Below are 9,635 nucleotides of genomic sequence, written 5' to 3' on the forward strand. Positions count from 1 at the left end.
AAGGTTCTTATCTGATCTTCATTGACTCCCGGTCCAGCAAATGATTGATTCAAAAAAAATCTCATCCTTGTTTGAAAATCCCTCCATGCCCTCGACCCCTCCCTATCTCTAACTTCTTCCACCCCTCCGCGATCACTGCAATCCTCCATTTCTGTCCTCTTGCGCACCCCCGATTTTAACCACTCCACCATTGGTGGCCTTGGCCCCAAGCTATGCAATTCCCTCCCTAAACCTCTTCACCTCTCCTGCTGCAAGATCCTCATTAAAACCTGTCCCAATATCTCATGTGGCTCGGCATCAAATGTTGCTGATTTAGGCTCCTGTGAAGCACCTTGGGATGTTTCTCTACGTTAAAGGCGCTGTATAGACGCAAGTTGTTGTTGTAAGTCTTTAAGGCCTCCGTTCTAAGGATTGGGATCTTTCTCTCCACTCTAATCTGATCATTGATACATCGCTGTTTGTGGGAGCTTGCTGTGCACAAATGGGCTGCTACGTTTCCTAAATTACAACTGTGACTACACTTCAAAAAGTACTTCATTGGCTGTTAAGCGCTTTGGACATCCTGAGGCACGATACAGATGCAAATCTTTCTTTCTGTCTATCTTTCTCTCATCAAACAGATGGTTACAACCTTAGTATCACTGTCTGTTTCTCACTGTGTGAAGATATTCCCACTGAAGAATCTTACTTCCCTACTCAACAAACAAAGGCTCAAAGCGACATTACCACAATATAAAGAAACCCCATCACCAGTATTACATTAACACCTCAGGGCAATCTGATTAAACCTTTCCTTCCAAAACCATTTAAAAGCCCCGTTTACAGACTTTTTAAAACCCTTTTAAATTCCTTATAAATCCCTAAAAAACATTTTAAACGCCTTTTAAATCCTACATTAAACTGCTTTTAAACACCATTAAACCCATTAATAAACTCCTTTTAAACATTTCTAAACACCTTATTAAACTCCTATTCAAAATCGTTTAAACTCCTTATTAAACTCCTTTTAAAACCCATTTAAACCCTTTAATAAACTCCTTTTAAACACCTTTTAAACTCCTTTTAAAAACCATTTAAACCCCTTAATAAACTCCTTAATAAGCTCCTTTTAAACTCCATTTAAACTCCTTATTAAACTCCTTTTGAAAACCATTTAAACCCCTTAATAAACTCCTTTTAAACACCTATTAAACTCCTTATTAAACTGCTTTTCGACTCCGTTTAACACATTTTAAATCCTACATTAAACTGCTTTTAAACACCATTAAACCCATTAATAAACTCCTTTTAAACAACTTCTAAACAGTTGAAATTCCTTTTAAAAACCCTTTAAACCCCTTAATAAACTCCTTTTAAACACCTTTTAAACTCCTTATTAAACTCCTTTTAAAAAACATTTAAACCTCTTAATAAACACCTTTTAAACTCCTTTTAAAAACCTTTAAAATCTCTTATTAAACTCCTTTTAAACTCCTTATTAAACTGCTTTTCGACTCCGTTTAACACATTTTAAATCGCTTTTAAACACCGCACACCACCGCTCCTGGACACTGTCCATTAGGAACAATTCAATGAGAAAACTCAACACAACACACCCCAATATTCCCACCCACTTCAGCCCACACACCCCACCCTCTGACCGCACTCACCCCACCACTTCAAATCACTGACCCCACCTCACCCCACCCACTGACCCTCACCCCCTGACCCAAATCCCTGACACCACTCCTGACCCCACACAACCCACATCCCAGCCACCCAATCCCCACTCATCACACCCACCTCACCCCACTCACCCAAAACCTGACACCACTCCCTGATACCACTCACCCCATCCCAGCCCCTCACACCCCCTCACACCACACCTGCCCCTGACCCCACTCACCCCACATCCCATTCACCCCATCCCCCCCCACTCCTCCCACCCACCTCATTCCACTCATCCAAAACCTGACACCACCCCCTGACACCACTCACCGCGCCCCAACCCTCACACCACTCATCCCACCCCCACCTCAACACACTGACCCCAGCCCCTGACCACACTCCCTGTGGCCACTCACCCCGGCCCCATAAAACTCACCCCATCCCCCACCCCAATCCCCCATCCCTGACAGCACTCAACCCGAATCCCTACCCTATCCCCTGACCCCACTCATCCCACCCATTTCCCACCACAACTCACCTCAACCCCCACCCCACTCCCTGTCCCCACTCACCCAGCCCCGCCCACCTCACACTATTCACCCCACCCAATCACCCCCATCCTCAACAGCCCCCTCCCCCCCCCGCTGCTCCTGGACGCTGTCAATGTGCCCAGGTTCGGGTTGAAGTTCACCCGCTGTCAATCCCTGATCTGCCGGGTCATTTCCGTTTCTTCTTTCCAGCTTCATCCTCCTGTTCTCCGTGAAACTGCAGCGCGAGTTTCTTGCATGGGAGGTGGTCTTTCAGCATGTCTTGTACCTGGGAATGGACGGATGTCCCTCAGTGAGGTCCAATAGAAAGGTGTCGCAGTTACACCGTACATTAACAGGGGCTCTCAGGGAACATCACCGAGTCCCTAAAACATAGGGAATCCCCTAACATTAACACCAGCGAATCCCCTCCCCCTTAAAACCAGGCGACTCCGCTCCCCTTATCATCACGCCATCCACTCCCCTTACACCAGCGAATCCTCTCCCCCTTAACACCAGAGGACTCCCCTCCACTTAACACCAGATCAATCCCCTCCACTTAACACCAGACGTCGCCTCTCCCCTTAACACCAGGCGACTACCTCCCTCTTAACACAAGGGGACACCCTCCCTCTTAAAACCAGGGATAGCGCTCCACTTAACAAAAGGGGAATCCGCTATCCTTAACACCAGTCCAACTGGGGATGGTTAATCAATCCCAACTGGGAATGTTCATTGAATGCCAACTGGGGATGGTCAATCAAAGGCAACTGGGAATGTTCAATCAATGCCAACTGGCGATGGTCAATCAATGCCAACTGGGAATGGCCAATTAATGCCAACTGGGGATTGTCAATCAATGCTAAGTAGGGATGATCAAACGATGCCAACTGGGGATGATCAAACGATACCAACTGGGGATGATCAAACGATGCCAACTGGGGATGGTCAATCAATGCCAACTGGGGATGGTCAATCAATGCTAAGTAGGGATGATCAAACGATGCCAACTGGCGATGGTCAATCAATGCCAACTGTGGATGGTCAATCAATGCCAACTGGGGATGGTCAATCAATGCCAACTGGGAATGGCCAATTAATGTCAACTGGGGATTGTCAATCAATGCTAAGTAGGGATGATCAAACGATGCCAACTAGGGATGATCAAACGAAGCCAACTGGGGATAGTCAATCAATGCCAACTGGGGATGGTCAATCAATACTAAGTAGGGATGATCAAACGATGCCAAATGGTGATGATCAAACGATGCCAACTGGGGATAGTCAATCAATGCCAACTGGGGATGGTCAATCAATGCTAACTAGGGTTGATCAAACGATGCCAAATGGGGATGATCAAACGATGCCAACTGGGGATGGTCAATCAATGCTAACTGGTGTTGGTCAATCAATGCTAACTAGGGATGATCAAACGATGCCAACTGGGGATAGTCAATCAATGCCAACTGGAGATAGTCAATCAATGCCAACTGGGGATGGTCAATCAATGCCAACTGGGGATGGCCAATCAATGCCAACTGGGGATGGTCAATCAATGCCAACTGGTGATGGCCAATCAATGCCAACTGGTGTTGGTCAGTCAATGCCAACTAGGTACGGTCAATCAATGCCAACTGGTGTTGGTCAATTAATGCCAACTGGAGTTGGTCAATCAATGACAGCTGGAGTTGGTCAATCATTGTCAACTAGGTACAGTCAATGAATGACAACTGGTGCTGGTCAAATAATGCCAACTGGTGTTGGTCAATCAATGACAGCGGGAGCTGGTCAATCAGTGCTAACTGGTGTTGGTCAGTCAATGACAGCTGGAGTTGGTCAATCAATGCCAACTGGTGTTGGTCAATCAGTGCCGGCACACCCGAGAATGAATAAAGAATAACTCCCTCACCTGCCGGAGATAGGCTTCCTTTTTCGCGGGGGTGTCCAGTTTGTTTTTGCCGATGTACATCACTTGGACCTCGGCACTGACCTTCTCACACTCCTCCTTCGACAACTTCAGCACCCCTGGAACATTAAGTGGAAAAGGCTTCAGCCAAAATGCCCAAACCCCGCCCAATGCCGAGCAGAGTTAGAGGCAGAAATAAAAACCGGGTACAGGGAGGGGGCATAGAGACGGCAAACCCGGAGTGCAGGTCCAACTGAGGACCTTCTGTTCTGGAAGCTGAACCAGGGAACGTGGATCTGTGTGTACAATTCCAGGCCCAGTCGCTGGTTTCACAAAGCACCCTCTGACCCGACCACCACAATTCTCCACAGCAGCTCGAGAAGGCAGCCCCACAGCTACAAATTCCAGGGCACTGGGGAGGGGCAATAAATGAGGACCCACTCCGGCTCCTAACTCCTCACAGTCAAAAGAAGCACAGCAAATGGGAGGGGGAGTGGTTTCAAAGAAAGAGTGAGAAGTTTGGGGCTCTTTTCTCTCGAAAAGAGAAGGCTGAGGGATTACTGGATAGAGGTCTTTAAAATTCTGAAGAGGTTTTGATATGGTAGATGTAAAGAAGATGTTTCCTTTTGTGGGAGCGTCCAGAACTAGTGCGCATACATATAAGATGGCCACTAATAAATCCAACAGGGAATTCAGGAGATACAGGAAACTTTGGTTTGTCCGGAGGTTGTATGTCCGGAAACCTCGATCTAACAGCAGAAATCAGCAGCCGTTTTGGTTAGGTTTTTTTTCTTCTCCTAGCATTTTTATAACAGTCAGGCTCTGGAAAGCATCTCTGTAGCTTAGCAACAGCTTCAGAGACGCTTCCAAGGTACGGGCCGAGTGTTTACAAGCTGTTGCTAAGCAACAGTGTTTGTTGTCAGATACGGCGATGAAAACCTCCGTATTCCTCAACATTAGCGCTGTTCTATCCGGAAGTTTTGATCGATCGGCAGCAGCTTGGTCCCGTCAGTGCCGGATATCACGAAGTTTCCTGTGCTTCTTTACCCAGAGAGTTGTGAGAATGTGGAACATGCTAACAAAGGGAGTAGTTGAGGTGAATAGCATAGATGCATTTAAGGGAAGCTAGATAAACATATGAGGGAGAGAGGAATAGTAGGATATGTTGATAGCGTTAGATGAACAGAGGTGGCAGGAGGCTCGTGTGGAGTGTAAACCCTGGCATGGACCATTTGGGAAGAATGGCCAGTTCTATTCTACGTAGTTAATATTGGGAGAGACTGGGACTGAACTGTCAAATTATAAAGCAGGATATTTGGGAGGTTCCATAGCTGAATGTCCGAGGGTGTCGTCAGGGACTGAATGTTTCCGGGATTGGACCCTGGAATAGTCTGATTGGATGGGTCCTACCAGAAGCCGGCTGATACCTGGCCTTGAATGTCCCTCCTCTGACGGCTTGCACTCAGCTTCTGATGTCGACCCTCCATTGGCTCCACGACTTGTCGTCTTCACCGAATCTGTAATGAAAGATCAGCCACATGGTAACTGGAGGATGGAGAACGAGCCCTGGGTCAAGAGTGGATCTTCCTGCTCGATCTGGGTCTAGCACAGCGCCGGGCCAGGCATTGAACTGATGGGCACCGAGACAAGAGACATTTCAGGACTGAAGGATCAATAGACAGAGAGAGACGGATAAATATATGTAGAGAGAGACAGACATGGGAGAATGAGTTATAGAGACACACAGAGGGAGTCTTGGAAACAGAGAGAGAAAGAGTGAAGGTAGTGACAGAGAGCCAGAGAGAGAGGGAAAAAAGAGGGAGAGAAACTGAATGAGAGGGTCAGAGACAGAAAGTGAGAGAGAGAGAGAAAGAGAAATATATGGGGAGAGAGAGAGACGGGGATAGAGAGAGAAAGAAAGACGGGGAGTGTGAGAGAGTGAGGAAGAGGGAGAAAGATAGCGACAGACACACGGAGAGAGACAGAGAATGACGGAGAGAAAGAAAGACTGATAACGTAAGATAAAGTCGGGGAGGAATGGAGACAGATTGAGAGAGAGAGAAAAAGAGAAATAGGTAGATAGAGAGGGAGACAGAGACAGCCAGAAAAAGAGAGAGAGAGAGACGAAGGAAAAGAGACAAAGAATGAACAGAAAGAGAGAGAAATTGAGCTAGAGAGACAGAGACAAATAAATAGAGACAGAGAGAGAGATAGAGAGTGAGAGAGACAGACAGAGGGAGAGAAAGATAGACAGAGGGTGACAGACAGATATAGAGCGAGAGAGAAAGAGAGGGAGTGAAAAAGAGTCAGAGAGAGAGAGAGAGAGACAGGAAGAGAGAGAGAGTTGTAGGGAAAAGTTGACAACCTATTACCCGTCCTGCCATGTGGAACACATAGTGACAAGCAACGAATCATGGGATCCCTCCATCCTCTAATCTGTTTCTTGTTAACATAACGTGCCTTAACTATCACAACAAGGCTCTTGTGTGGCGCTTTATCAAATGACTTGTGAAAATCCATATGCACAAAATATAACATCTCATATCGGGAACCGTCATATCAAGAAAGTTTCCGGTAGAATTATTCCCTCAGATTGTGTCTGGTGGCATTCATTTTGAAGCTGTCCCTTCATACATTGCCGCTATCCCAGATTTTTTGATGTGGGAATAATGGATCTTAGTTCAAGGTTTAGTCCAAGGCAAATATGTCTGCTGCGATTCCATGTGTTGTAAATCGCATTTCAAACAAAGCACTGGAGTTCATTTCTAGAGTAATTGAATTGGAAAGCAGGGAAGTTATGTTAAATTTACAGAAAACCTTGGTTAAGCCACACTTGGAGTGCTCTGCACAGTTCTGGTCTCCATATTCCTTGGTTAGAACACACCTGGAGCATTGTGCACTGTTCTGGTCCCCATATACTTTGGTTAGACCACACCTGGAGCATTGTGCACTGTTCTGGCCTCTATATACGAAATATGAAAAGGATATAGAGGCACTGGAGAAGGTGCAAAAACAAGGTTTACAAGGATGATCCCAGAACTGGGAAGGTACAACTGTCAGGAATGATTGAAAAGGCTGGGGATTATATTCTCCAGACAAGAGAAGGCTGAGGGGGGACATGATAGAGGTCATTATAATTATGAAGGGTTTCAGAGGTTAGACCTAGTGAGGTTCTTTCCACTTGTGGAGGTGTCAAAAATTAGGGGCCATAAATATAAGATAGTCACTAATATATCTTACAGGGAATTCAGGAGAAACTCCTTTATCCAGAGAGTGGTGAGCATGTGGAGCTCCCTACAAGGAGTAGTTGAGGCGAATATCATGGATGAATTGAAGGGGAAGCTAGATAAATTCGTGGCGGAGAAAGCATTAGGAGTTTCTACTGATACGGTGAGATGATGCAAGGTGGGAGGAGACTTGTATGGAGCCTAAACACTAGCATGGATCAGATGGGCCGAAAGGCCTGTTTCTGTGCTGTGAATTCCACGCCTCCAATTCTGTCGCCCAGTGTCAGAAACAAACCCTCCTGGTATCACAAGCTCCAGCGGTACTGCCCCTTCCTCAAAGGACACCGACTCCACCACTGATTCTCTCAGTCATATCCGGTTCTGGCACCTTTCCTGACTGTTCACCCTGATCTCAAATGATAAATCCGAGGAATCTTGGATAGAGTGCGGGGCAATCTGTCCTTTGAGAAATATCTCATTCGAGACTGGGTGATTCTCAGGGACTGAGCATTTCAGGAGCCACATTGGGTGCAGTATCTGTTTGAAGGAACCACACCAGAATGATACCAGAGGCTGAAGACCCCGATGGGACAGAGGACGATTTCTCAGTAGATTTTTCAGATGTTTGTTCCTCGGGTTCTTGAGTCGGGATTGTCTCTGGATCTATAATAAAGGCCACGAAACACGGGAGAGTGAAGGAGTGGGGGAGCACCGAACACATCATCAGGCTGATACAGGAGTCCGGAGAATGCCAGACTCCAGGCTTTAAATAACCCATAGTCATGTGACCCCAGTCACCTGATCCACTACAGCCAACTCCTGAAGTGACGATAACGTACTCCCTCTCAGTCACTACATCACACCACATTCAGTCACTACATTCCACTCCCCTCAGTCACTACATCCCACTCCACTCAGTCACAGCTGTCCACTTCCCTCAGTCACTGCATCCCACTCCTCTCAGTCACACCTGTCCACTTCCCTCAGTCACTGCATCCCACTCCGCATAGTCACAGCTGCCCCCTTCCCTCAGACACGACATCCCGCTCCTCTCAGTCACTACATCCCACTCCCCTCAGACACTACATCCCACTCCCCTCAGACACTACATCCCACTCCACTCAGACACTACATCCCACTCCTCTCAGTCACTACATCCCACTTCCCTCAGGTACTACATCATACTCCGCTCAGATACTACATCCCACTCCCCTCAGACACTACATCCCACTCCCCTCAGACACTACATCCCACTCCCCTCAGACACTACATCCCACTCCCCTCAGACACTACATCCCACTCCCCTCAGACACTAAATCCCACTCCCCTCAGACACTACATCCCACACCCCTCAGACACTACATCCCACTCCCCTCAGACACTACATCCCACTCCCCTCAGACACTACATCCCACTCCCCTCAGACACTACATCCCACTCCCCTCAGACACTACATCTCACTCCCCTCAGACACTACATCCCACTCCCCTCAGACACGACCTCCCACTCCCCTCAGACACTACATCCCACTCCCCTCAGACACTACATCCCACTCCCTCAGACTCTACATCCCACTCCCCTCAGATACTACATCCCACTCCCCTCAGACACTACATCCCACTCCCCTCAGACACTACATCCCACTCCCCTCAGACACTACATCCCACTCCCCTCAGACACTACATCCCACTCCCCTCAGACACGACATCCCACTCCCCTCAGACACTACATCCCACTCCCCTCAGACACTACATCCCACTCCCCTCAGACACGACCTCCCACTCCCCTCAGACACTACATCCCACTCCCCTCAGGCACTACATCCCACTCCCCTCAGATACTACATCCCACTCCCCTCAGACACTACATCCCACTCCCCTCAGACACTACATCCCACTCCCCTCAGACACTACATCCCACTCCCCTCAGACACTACATCCCACTCCCCTCAGACACTACATCCCACTCCCCTCAGACACTACACCCCACTCCCCTCAGACAATACATCCCACTCCCCTCAGACACTACATCCCACTCCATTCAGACACTACATTCCACTCCCCTCAGACACTAAATCTCACTCCCCTCAGACACTACACCCCACTCCCCTCAGACACTATACCCCACTCCCCTCAGACACTACATCCCACTCCCCTCAGACACTACACCCCACTCCCCTCAGACACTACATCCCACTCCACTCAGACACTACATCCCACTCCCCTCAGACACTACATCCCACTCCCCTCAGACACTAAATCCCACTCCCCTCAGACACTACACCCCGCTCCCCTCAGACACTACATCCCACTCCCCTCAGACACTACA

General features: G+C 47.9%; 1 long non-coding RNA gene across 1 annotated transcript; it reads right to left on the reverse strand.

The window, feature by feature from the left end:
* Positions 1-2,277: 2,277 nt before the first annotated feature.
* LOC147091195 (uncharacterized) lies at positions 2,278-5,629 on the reverse strand. The gene is made up of 3 exons (XR_015075180.1): positions 5,508-5,629; positions 4,084-4,199; positions 2,278-2,463 (listed from the first exon to the last, which is right to left on the reverse strand). It is a non-coding gene; the product is annotated as an uncharacterized LOC147091195 (long non-coding RNA).
* Positions 5,630-9,635: the final 4,006 nt, after the last annotated feature.

The sequence above is a fragment of the Somniosus microcephalus genome, unplaced genomic scaffold (genome assembly GCF_052327205.1).
Source record: "Somniosus microcephalus isolate GS21.2 unplaced genomic scaffold, FLI_Smic_1.0 unresolved_chr3, whole genome shotgun sequence".
Lineage (NCBI taxonomy): Eukaryota > Metazoa > Chordata > Chondrichthyes > Squaliformes > Somniosidae > Somniosus > Somniosus microcephalus.